At 29.8% G+C, this 13,478-nt stretch overlaps 1 pseudogene; it reads right to left on the bottom strand.

Moving 5' to 3' along the window:
- Positions 1-1,486: 1,486 nt before the first annotated feature.
- The window catches only part of LOC138356174 (ribonucleoside-diphosphate reductase subunit M2 B-like), a 32,245-nt pseudogene continuing 20,253 nt past the window's right edge, over positions 1,487-13,478 (bottom strand).

Below are 13,478 nucleotides of genomic sequence, written 5' to 3'. Positions count from 1 at the left end.
CACATTATGGTGAAACCATTTAACACACCATCTCACCAAATGACCTACAACAGATCACAATTGCCATATCTTTGTAAATATATATTAATTTAACTAGTCAGTGGTATGAAGAAAACATTCAATACAACATATCACTAACTAGTACAAATCAATAAATATCCAGCGACAGGCCTCCGTTGCAGAAATAGGAAAGCGTCTTTTCTTCACAGAAGTTCGTTTGTCAAATATTATGGAAAAAAAATAAACAAAAAAAAAAACACTTAAATCAATATCATAATGCGCTTCTGTTGATAGGTCGAATTAAAAATTTTAACAATAATATATATCCAGCAGACAACATTGAGTTAACAACCACACTTCTTTTTGGCAAGACGAAACTTTATAGTTGATCTGGTGGTTTTCAGTCTATGACAAGCAGGCAACCCACAATCATCATTAACACATGAAGACACATGTGTATGCAAGAGGGTTGAATATAAGATTAACACCGAACAATGTGGATGTCTAGAAACTACTACATGATGACGAACCCGGCGAAACATTAGACAAATCGGGGTACAAGTTTTTTTTTGACATGATGCACTGTGGGCAAATTCATACAGCAACACATCGGTTCCATCGTGGTTAGCAAACCATTCTAATATTTGTAATAAACTTTGAGTATTAATTTCACAATAACGTTGTTTTTTTGATATAGTCTCAGGCGTTATATTAACCAACTTTCTCAAAGCCACATTTTCATCATTGGAATGGATATGGTTTTCTATTTTAACAATAATAGACTTGCTAGTTGAAGTAGTATCTTTTTTCTTCTTCTCTTCGGCTCCCGTACTGATATCGCTAATATCATCCTAGAAAGATTAGATTTCATCACAAATGCACCTGAGACATTATTTATTTATTTATTATAATATAGTGTCCAAAGCTTCATCATGCTTATCATAAAATAACTTTTAGGTACTTACACCACAAGATTCCTTGGATAGCTCCATTACACAGTAGCCCGTATTACTATTGAACAGGATTCTGGCATACTGGTTGACTGGACTGGATACGGAGGCTCTTATATATTGTATCACCGGCATATTGCATGGAACTTAATGTAATGATTCATTTCTCTCTTTGAATTATATTCATTGGTGAATATAAAATAGAAAAGTTGATTCAATGGCGATAACCAAACTTGGTGTTTACATCGGACGATAGTAGCACTGCTTGGTAATCATGTGATATGTTGATATTTTATAAAGAAGATTATGGTTTTGTTATTATGTCCATAATTGCATACCTCATATTTTGTAGTCTTGTAATTAATGGAAAGAGAGAATGTAAGGTATTTAATTCATTATTCATCAAGTCAAAATATAAATATGATAAGTAAAATAGTAAAAGATAATAGATATATATTTTTATTTTTATTTTTATATTAAATTATTTATATTCTATATAAAAAAAACATGTTCTATTCCATCCATCAACTAATTAACTAAAAGTCTGAATCTAATGTAAAAAAACTGTATTGATCTGAATTCATTACACCATATTTTTTATATTCACTTACTTTTTTTTCAAAAAAATTAGTTTTCCCTTCTAATGAGATATTTTCCATAAAGTCAAATGGATTTTCTACATTATAAAGTTTCTTAAAACCGAGTTCAAAGAGAAGTCGGTCAGCCACAAATTCTATATACTTCCCCATTAGATCACAGTTCATACCAATAAGTTTGATTGGCAAGGCATCTGTTAAAAATTCTTGTTCAATCTTCACAGCATTTTCAATGATAGAATATACATATTTCTGATCAGGCTTATTAATCAAGTACTTAAATATCAAGCAAGCAAAATCTGTGTGTAACCCTTCATCTCTAGAAATCAGTTCATTACTGAAGGTTAGACCTGGCATTAAACCACGTTTTTTTTAACCAAAATATTGCAGCAAATTAACCACTAAAGAAAATACCCTCTACTGCAGCAAAGGCAACAATGCGTTCGGCATATGTTGCCGTTCTATTGGTAATCCACCTTAGAGCCCAATCAGCTTTTTTCTTAACAGCTGGCAGCGTTTCAATAGCATTAAATAATCTGTTCTGCTCCTGTAAATCTTTTATGTATGTATTAATAAGTAAACTGTACATTTCATTGTGAATATTTTCCATGGCAATCTGAAAACCATAAAAACACCTCACTTCTTGTATTTGTACTTCTTGGCAGAAACGTTCAACAAGATTTTCATTGACGATACCATCTGATGCGGCAAAAAATGCTAGAACATGTGAAATGAAGTGACGTTCCTCTTCATTAAGTTTCTGTTCCCAATCTACAATATCCTTTGACAAGTCTACTTCTTCAACTGTCCAAAATGATGCTAGCGCCTTCTGATACATTTTAAAGATATCATGATTTTTAATTGGGAACAGTGTAAAACGTCCTGGATTTTTAATCAAAAAGGGTTCAATCATCTGAAAAAATATATAAATAAATAAATAAAATATTTATTTTAACATTGTGTTCACTATCATAGCATAATAAACGAATGAAATTATTGAATTTTGAGTAAAAAAGAGATTAATTTACTACATACATGTTCTTCCATCCTATATTTTATGTAAACTAAAATAGGTACACGTACACACACACACATATATATATATATATATATATATATATATATATATATATATATATATATATATATATATATATATATATATATATATATATATATATATATATATATATATATCTATATATATATATATCTATATATATATATATATATATATATATATATATATATATATATATATATGCGAACAAGCCTGAATGGTCCCCAGGACATATGCAACTGAAAACTCATATATATATATATATATATATATATATATATATATATATATATATATATATATATATATATATATATATATATATATATATATATATATATATATATATATATATATATATATATATATATATACTGTATATATGGTTAGGTAGCCGAAAAAGTTAGGTTAGGTTAGGTTCGGTAGTCGAAAAACAATTAATTCATGAAAACTTGGTTTATTAGGCAAATCAGGTCTTGTATAGTAGGCTGAGTGCTTTTCTTTATTTTCGATAATTTGTTTCCAATTTGTTTATTTGAATTATTACTATTATATTACATTATAATCATGATTTATTAACTTAATTGTGTTAGTTTAGGTTCATGTTATGATAGGATAGGGTAGAACATTTCTGGAAAAATATATGAATTGTGTTAAAATTTGGCTTATGACCTAGTAACATGAAGAGAGCAGACAAAATAACCTTGCTCTTTTCGTTGACAGGGCTGGAGCTTATTACTCTGGCGGTGTCTTGTGCTTCTTTTCTTTGACACGCTTCCCAATGAGCAGTATCCATTATAACACCAGGCAGTAATACTTCCTATGTTTTGAAGCCATGCCAATTGAACCTGATTGTGACTCACTGCTGCGTTTGTTGCTATTTACTTCAGTAACAGTATATTCACTCTCTGGGAGAACTTCAGAAGGGTATATAGGGGGTATTTCATTGTTCCAAGTATCAAGTAGATTTGCTCTCAATTTTTCTGAATTGATACTCCCCATATCTTCTGTTAAAATATTTAAAGATTTTAAATGAGGTTTAATACTAATGTCTGCAAATTCATATGAAAGGTACTTATTTACCAATACATAATTTCGTTCCCAGTCATTCATATTTAAAATAATCTTAACATCTTCAAAATGTTTTAAATTAAAGTTTTCTACTTTATTTATTGAGGGCCAAGTAATTGAAGCACATTTTATAATAATTATTTCACTGTTTTGAAGATCAATTAATACGTCGGCAAATGTTTTTCTTACATTTATCGATGAAACATTATCTAATATAAGTAAAAATGAATTTTCCACTAAATGATACAAGTTGATTGTTGGATTAAAGTTTTGTAAAAATTCCACTTTTATTTTTAAATAGAATATTTTTTAAATATTTTTTTAACAGAATATTTTCTGGGGTAGATTTCATATTGCTTTTTCATGGTTTACAAAAAAAAAAAAGCAACTGCGCCACCCTTGTTGACAGTTGGGATCTTGAAGAACAAATAGAACCAATATCACCATCATTTTATAATTATCTGAAAATGATAAAAAGAAAATAGTTCTTTGTATTGTAAGCTCAGAAAGCTTCCCAAGCTTCTCAAGCTTCCCTTGTAAGCTCAGAAATATATAAAGATGTGTTGATACAGAGTAGAATGAATAATTTGTTCCACAAGAAAAAATCTACATACCTTATTTTTTATATAATTATCTTTTTAGTAATAATATTTAAACAGGGTAGTATATCATGCTTTATAGTATTATAAATCCTACATTTTAACCGTGATCCTAAATTTAACCACAGCAAATGGATCACTCATTATATTAATATTTTTTGCCCACATTTTACATTTTATAATATTTTCACCTGGGCTAAGTTTCAATTGAATAGGAAGAAGTGGGGCATAATATCCATCTATATGTTCCTTCGTTGGAAAATAATAAACAGGAAAACCTTGCGGAGTATATTTGTTTGGACTATTAACCCAAATATGTGAACAAGATACCCATACACATTTTGGTAACTTATTACCATTAACAATTGAGCTTTTCTTCATATTTTCACGCAGGCTTGTAATCTCATGATCTGCAGAGGGTGGAAGATCTTCAATATTCTCATATACAATAGGTAAAAAATTTGGAAGATTACGAATAGATAATAAAATTATCGGTGTTAAGGTATTAAAATACCAATTCTCTTTTCTAAATTGATCAAATATGGATGTATCAAATTTACAAAATACATTACTATTTTCATCATTAGGATTAATCGTTGTATCATCATTACAATTAACTGTATTTACATGAGAAATCATATCGTAACCACGATTTTGGTCCATATAATACTTACTTTCAAAGACAACATACAGACCAGCAGGTTTAATATTAGTTTTTGTAATGAAATTCATTGACAGTTGAGGATGCTGAGTTGAAATTGTTGACCTATTTCTTGAATAATATAAATATATAATTAAAAAGATCACAATTAAAAATATCATAAATATTATAATATATAAGGAATTTGATAGTGACATTATTATTTTATTTTATATAAAAAAATGTCTCTCACATCTAAACTAATAATGTATACTAATGATTATATTATATATATAACGAAACAACATTCTTGTTGACTTAGTTGTGTTAGTTTTGATACGACGGTCATCTAGTCAATATGTGGGGGTTACCTGCAGGGGTCACGACTATCCTCAGTTCGAATCTACACATGAATAATCTTCCATTTAGACCACCACACAGCTGAGTGGATATGAACATTGGATAGCGTCTTTCACCCTGATACCCCTGTTTTATAGCAGTACAGTCATGGGCTGCTTCCTGGGGGTAGAAATAGGCCTGGTCTAGGACTGGTCCGCGGGGACACTAAATAGTCCCTAAATCATCTCAAGATAATCTCAGAATATTTAGTATATATATATATATATATATATATATATATATATATATATATATATATATATATATATATGTCGTACCTAGTAGCCAGAACTCACTTCTCAGCCTACTATTCAAGGCCCGATTTGCCTAATAAGCCAAGTTTTCCTGAATTAATATATTTACTATAATTTTTTTCTTATGAAATGATAAAGCAACCCTTTTCTCTATGTATGAGGTCAATTTTTTTTTATTGGAGTTAAAATTAACGTAGATATATGACCGAACCTAACCAACCCTACCTAACCTAATTTAACCTATATTTATAGGTAAGGTTAGGTTAGGTAGCCAAAAAAAGCTAGGTTAGGTTAGGTTAGGTAGGTTAGGTAGACGAAAAAACATTAATTCATGAAAACTTGGCTTATTAGGCAAATCGGGCCTTGAATAGTAGGCTGAGAAGTGCGTTCTGGCTATTAGGTACGACATATATATATATATATATATATATATATATATATATATATATATATATATATATATATATATATATATATATATATATATTAAATTATTGTTGACTCGAGCTCCTTTTTTATCTGTGATATAAATGCTAAAATTATATTGATCTCATTTTCAATTACATCAGTTAGAATATTATCTCTGTGTGATGTTAATGTTTCACTAAAGGCTTCCTCAAGAACTGTTGGAGTATAATTCAACAAATGAAGGCAACCATAATTATGAACATGTTGAGCCTCATTACATTTGATTTCATCTGTATGGAATGAGCTGTAAATAATCTGTGCATGACATAAACCATATGGATTCTGGCAATTCAGTTGTTGATTAACATTATTAGATAACGGTGATGGTGGAGATGATGTTAGTTCAAGTTGAGATGGTGGTTGGGAAGAAGCAGGTAGTCAAGGATTATGAATAGGTTTTCGTGATGTAACTTTATATGGATTTTGGGAGTGAGTGGGTTTTAAGGTAATATTCCCTTGTAAGGTCAAATAATTGCGTACCAATGTATGTTGTTTATGTATAACTCCTCCACCATTAGCAATCCATATAATAGTTACAAATAGAGAGTGTAACATATCGAGAAGTAGACGACAATTACTTTGAGCTAAATAATTATGATATATTTTGAAGTCTTTGCTAGCTATTATTAAATTTTCTTTGCATTTAACTTTGATTCTATTTAGAGTATTACTTTCAATATTTTCAATATTTTCAGTACGTTGTATTAAAGATTGGGGATGAGAAAACACAATATCTTTAATTTTTTTGGTTTCAGCATGAGGCGAAAATAAATAATGAAGGAGACTAAATGACATAATATAAAATTTCCCTGTTTCAGAAACCAGCAAACGATATGGATGTATTAGATAGGGAAAATATTTAATTATATTAAATACTTGGTGAATTTTATTGATCAAATCGCTCAATTGGGTTAAATATATTAAACGCTTAGAAATAGAAAATAAATCACACAAGCCCAAAATGGGACGAATTCCCAATAAATCATTATTATGATCTTTACTATCAATTGCACAATCATTAGTTCCTAGCTTCCACATATTATCAAACATTTCTACCGATCGACCATCTATAAGTCTAAATCTGTGGGAGGGATTTGCAACAAGGGAATTTAGATCATGTTCATTTAAGAGATAAAGTGGCGTAATATTATTCTTGAAACCACCTAAGAGTAAATCAGCTGTAATTTGGCCATTGGTTTCGTGAGAAAAAATATGATGAGGGCTAATGTATATTATCTGAATTTCTTTAGGTATAATTTTCTTTGAAAGATAAAGTGAATCTAATGACTGGCCCAGTAAACCTAGTGGCTTCATTTCACATAATACAGGATGTATATGGAGTATATTATCTTTTCCATAATATTGGAATGAAGAAAAATTTGAAAGTTTTAAACATAAATTTTGATTCATAATTAGAGTTAGGCCTAGTAAAAACTTGTCATTGATCTTATTATTATCAATTAGAAGATTTTTATTCATTTTTTTATAACCTATACCAATTTCTTTCTATGATTAAATAGTTGTTTTCTTTGTTTATTTGTGTATTTGCGATTTACCATAATTTTTCTGAAATAAATTCTAAATAGCCCACTGGTGTGAAGCTGGTACAACACACTAGTGTGTCTGGTGACTGGTACAACACACTAGTGTCTCTGGTGACTGGATCACTTATCAGTGATCTGTCTGGCTCCCCTGGTATAAATATACAAAAACAGAGCTGTGGTAAACACCTACAGTAACAGACCATGGTAAATTTATAGAAGAAAATTGAAAATATATTTTCAAAAATTATGGTAAATAAATAAATATATGCTTGTATTAGAATTTTTTCAATATATATGAAGTTATTCTTATTATAACAAAACAGGGTTCACATGAAAACCACATAGATATAGCAGACTGGATGATTCCATTTATTAAAAAATATTTTACAGATTGTCTGTCATATAAACCATAAAGGTATTTTTATGGTTAGGTATTTAGTAGTGTCAATATCGCAGCCTTACCTAAATATCTATATGACCAAACCTAAAATCAACCCTCCCTAAATATGAACTGATTTAAAAAAAAAAAATATATAGTTCAATTTAAAATGAACATATCATAGAATTTTTTAGCCTTTGAATATTCAAGAAAGGTACACCTAACACTTGTAAATGTAATTTTTCCTTTATTTATGAAACCATTGACCAGTCCTTGTTCAGTAGTCACTGTCCCGATAATCACTTCCGAACATGAGTATTAAATATCAATCTGACTTCCTGTTCGTTGGTTATCATTGACTATAACAGGATGTCCAAACATGTAATCACCACATTCATTATGGGTTAAAACATTAAATTTCCTAAGAGTATCATGTGAATATGCTGGATCTCTTAACAATGATAAACATAAATTTATATAAGTGTCTCGCTTTAGTGGAATAGTTGATCTCATATTCCAGCAATCTTCCAACTTGGAGATGATATAAATTTTCCTTTTACCATGAATACCATGGACACTGATAAGCATGTCCACCACTTTCTTCACTCGCTCATTAATTAAAAGTTCAAAAAATTTATCATCAAAAGTGGGATTTTTCTTGATAATTTTAGGGGTTTTGTTGATTTTGGTGATTTTGGAGGACGATACCATGATGATTATTGCTAGAATATCCTCCTGAAAAAAACATGAAAATAACGTGTTTAGAAAATAGATCTAAATGGGACCAAACCATACTATTCATGTCATATATACACCAATTCCATTCCATTTTAGTTTGACTGAAATAACTACTTGCCTTTTAGTGCCACTAGTTATCCTTGTGATGAGTCTAGGAACCTTAATGGTTATATCTTGGTACAGAACCCATATTTTATATCTTTGTTAAAAAAAAAAATATATATATAATATTATTCAAAAGTACATAATGTTATTACACAATCTTTATCTTGCGATTATATCAATTAAAATAGTATATTTATAAATCAAAAAGAATATCCTGACAGAATACGTCTACATCCCGGAGAAGTAAAGTCTATAGATTTCACTTATTCTGTTATTTATTCGTTGTTAATAAAAAAACCCATTTCAAATTTTAATTTCAAACACTTGACATGAAGGTAGACTTGGAGGTTTATGTGTACTAGCATGTTTTAAATTTATCTTTATATACATTATCTTCCATACATGATCATTTGGACTGCATACCATACCCGTTTCTTGTTCAAAAATTCCCACACATGAGTTTCGGATATGTATGGTGCCACAACAACTGATTTTGACCATACCAAAATTGGATTGATAAGCTTGTATTCCATTTTCTAAATTAGGACTGAACTGAATCTTATACTCTTGAAATTTTTGTTTTAAAAGTTGGAAAGTATTTCCTCCTCCAAAAGCATGTCTCTCACTATTTGACTGGCCAATTAAGTAAATATCAGTGTAACTGTTGTCATAAAAAATATCACCTCGAAAAGTATCTCCGGGTAGGTGGAAACACTCTGGCTGCAAACGATTAATCATTCTAAAATACCACTTACAAAATTTTTGTATAAACTCGTCACTTCTTATAACTTCCATTTTATGTTCTACCGGGGAAAGAACACCACATACAAATTTGTTTTTTTCATTAACAGTTCGAATAGAAGTTTTAGGAACATCATCACATAAGACAGGTTGTTTTTTTTAATTATTTGTTTGAGTAAAAGTTTTAATTTCACTCTCTTCTGTCTGATGCTGTAATAGTGTACTTATATATGAATCACATTGACATTGTACTGTTCCTAAATTTGTACGTTCTGCAGTACCCATAAAACTACATTGTTTAGGATTTTTAATTATATTCTTGGTTTCACCAGTTGCATATTGAATGAAACTTGGATTGGAACATAAAATGATGTTCGTATTTCCGGGTATTGAGAGTTGGATAGCACTTGTAATTTCGGTTTGGGGGTTTGAATGTGCTCTTCCTTGTTCAGTTGAATATCCGATACCTATTTTACCATGCTGCTTTGTCCAAAACTCTTTTACAGCTATTACCAATTCCATTTTCTTAGCAAAAGGCATTGATGGTACTTGATTTTTATAGAGGTAGTTAAAAAGATTTTGGGCAGTAAGACGTCGATAAGAAAACAAGCGTTTCAAGTCTGAAGTATAACATAAAATTATATTTAGGGCCTCTTGAGAACTTTTAGGTGAAAGGCGATGATTACCTGTTGATGTCTGAGCCAGACATCTAATATCTTCAGGGCTCAGTGTTTTTAACAAATCACGTACATTGGCTTCATAAGGGGAATTTATGAGGTTCATAACATATAGGAAGGAATACAACACTAAGAATGGAGATAAATAATATAAAAGTTTATTTATTTACTTACTTCTTTATTTATTATATAAATATATAGAAAGTACATTAATGTACATAATAAAACTGAATGTAGCCTCCAAAAAATATCATTGAGTCAATGTCGCTATGTAGAGCGACACACACAGGACACTGTCTCTGACCACACCCTTGTCGAGTCCACTTCCTCCACACCTATCGCACTGTAATAATCCATTCCGTGTCCAATCATAGTAAGAGTCACTCACCACTGATAATTGTACTTTTGACCAGAAGAGGGCGCCTTCTTTTCCCATACTTGTGGGTGACGGCTCATAGATAGCATCGCTGTCATCGCTTCTCCATTCTCTGTGGAGGCGTCGGGTCTATAACACAATTACAATGAGAGCCATATTTATAAATCGTGAAATAGAAATACTCACTCATTGCTAACAAAATTTATTTAGGGTTGGGGTTTGAATAGGGTAGTATCATCATATCTTTGTCTCAAATTTCCCAAATAATAGGTAATTGGGATTAACATAGTAGTATATCAAAAGGCCCTTCTTACAATAATGTCAGTCCAAAAATTAAAACTCTTTATTGAGGATTAAGTTATTATATCTTAGCCAATAGCCAAGGCTACCTACCATGCTACCTACCACCAAAGTACAGCTCACCACCCATATATTTTCCTTCAATGTTGGAATGATTGGAATTACCAATTTAAAATTTCAAGTCATATATACGATATATATGGGAATTTAGGGGAGGTTATCTTGAGGTTATCTTGAGATGATTTCGGGGCTTTTTAGTGTCCCCGCGGCCCGGTCCTCGACCAGGCCTCCACCCCCAGGAAGCAGCCCGTGACAGCTGACTAACTCCCAGGTACCTATTTACTGCTAGGTAACAGGGGCATTCAGGGTGAAAGAAACTTTGCCCATTTGCTTCTGCCTCGTGCGGGAATCGAACCCGCGCCACAGAATTACGAATCCTGCGCGCTATCCACCAGGCTACGAGGCCCCCTTATATTACGAGGGGATATTACAAAAAAAACATACCAATTTAAAAACACCATGTAAAATAATTATAACATTTAAAATTGTGAAAACAATTGTTAATATAATGAAAAATTTCTTAACAAATAATGATATCGTTTTCTTTGTGTGTAATACCTATATAAATGGTCCCATTTGTAAGATATTTACTGTTATTTATATTTAAACTATTATCAAGGATTGTAATGTTATATTTTTCATATAACCAACACATTATGACATTCAAATTATCTTGTAAATTATTACACACCTGAGTTTCGTTATTGATACCTCCTACTATTATAGACAAGTGATTCCAACATAGTAGTATATTTTTATAATCCCACAATACAGAAAATTTCATATATTTAACAGGAGTCCTAATCATATATGCATCTTTAATAAAAGATAAATTTTGTACATTTTCATTATAACTTTGTACATTTTCATTATTATAATAACGGCATTCTATTAAAATTGACGCTAAGTTAGTTATGTTTATTTGGTTTGGAAGTATAATAGATGAATTTCGTCCTATTAGTATATATACCTGTATAGTGTCTTTAAAGTTTAACTGGAACTCGAACCATTCTTGTTGTGATAGTAAATCATATATATTGAAAAGTTCTTCATGTTTATATTTAATTTGCTCATCACCTCTATCAAACCAGTATTTAATTGTATCTTTCAATACTATAACTTCATTGCAATCATACTCTTGATTCATTGGAATTACTGGAATAATTATTAATAATAATAATAATATTAATATTAATAATAATAATAAAAGGGATGGAATCATTTTCAAGCCACAAAATAAACAAAAAATAATATAACATTAAAGCTTGTTTTTATATTTTAATCTTTCAACATTTAGTAAAAAATATATGGTTATGGATGTCATTATTAACAATCAAGGAAATCAGCAACCAAAAGCAGATCTAGAGCAATATTATTTTCAATTGGAAATTCAGGATCAGTAGTAATCTCATTTTTCTTGAATTGAGTATTGTAGGTGAAATATGTACACACTTTTTGAAGAAGATATGACCTGAAGAAATAAAATAAAAAAATAAAAGTATTATAATTATTTATTTATTATATACAGTTTATATGTTTCTCTAAATAACAGTTTATCTCTAAATATAACAGTTTATATAATAACACTTTGTTCTAACAGCTTTATACTTACGAAATTGTTTTAAAATGGATTTAATTTTTTTCATTTTCAATACACGTTGTTGAACTTGACATCATTGCTTGAATTAAATTTGAGGTGAAGGCATCTTTCCTTTTAATGATGAATTCATGGTCATCACAAGATATTAACTTGATGTATGTGGAATTAGGACCTTCACATCCACCATAGAAAATCTGGTAATATTGTGTTACTGTTTTTTATCTTCCAAAAACATTCAATCCTATTTTACATCATCTCATCATGATAAAACTCAATATGTATATTGTGGAGGTTTCTCTACATTTAAGTTATCATTTTTCATAGCTAACCAAATTTCTTCGGAATGGGGTTTACTTGGATGAAAAAATTTATTTACAAGAAATTTAAGAAATATTTGAGCATCCTCAGTAACCCACATATTACAACAATTGTTTGCATAAACATAATATATGTGAACATATACCAAACAATTATTATACTTAATTCTTGCTGTTATGGTGGAATACCAACCATAATAAATGAAATAATTATATATCCGGTCCATATGGTCATATTTAATAAAATCTTGAAATCCGGATTTGGATAATTTTTTTTTAGTGAATGTACATTTTTCTAAGCATTCAACTTTACATTTAGTTTCAAGAAATATCCTATCTAGCTCACTTTTCAATTCTTTAATTTTTTTTAAATTAGAGTCATATTTAAATGGAGCTTCAAATTTATTTCTAAAAAACTTGATTTTTTCATATTCCTCTTCATTTACCTTTTTATCTTCATCTTCTTCTTCAATTACCTTTATATCTTCATCTTCTTCTTCAATTACCTTTATATCTTCGTCTTCCTCTTCAGTTACCTTTTTATCTTCATCTTCTCCCCTTTCTTCATCTCCCTTTTCATCTTCAACTCCTTCTTCATTTACTT

Source organism: Procambarus clarkii, chromosome 6 (assembly GCF_040958095.1).
Source record: "Procambarus clarkii isolate CNS0578487 chromosome 6, FALCON_Pclarkii_2.0, whole genome shotgun sequence".
NCBI classification, from domain to species: domain Eukaryota; kingdom Metazoa; phylum Arthropoda; class Malacostraca; order Decapoda; family Cambaridae; genus Procambarus; species Procambarus clarkii.
Note: the sequence above shows the minus strand (reverse complement) of the source record. Positions and strands in the feature narration are given on the sequence as shown.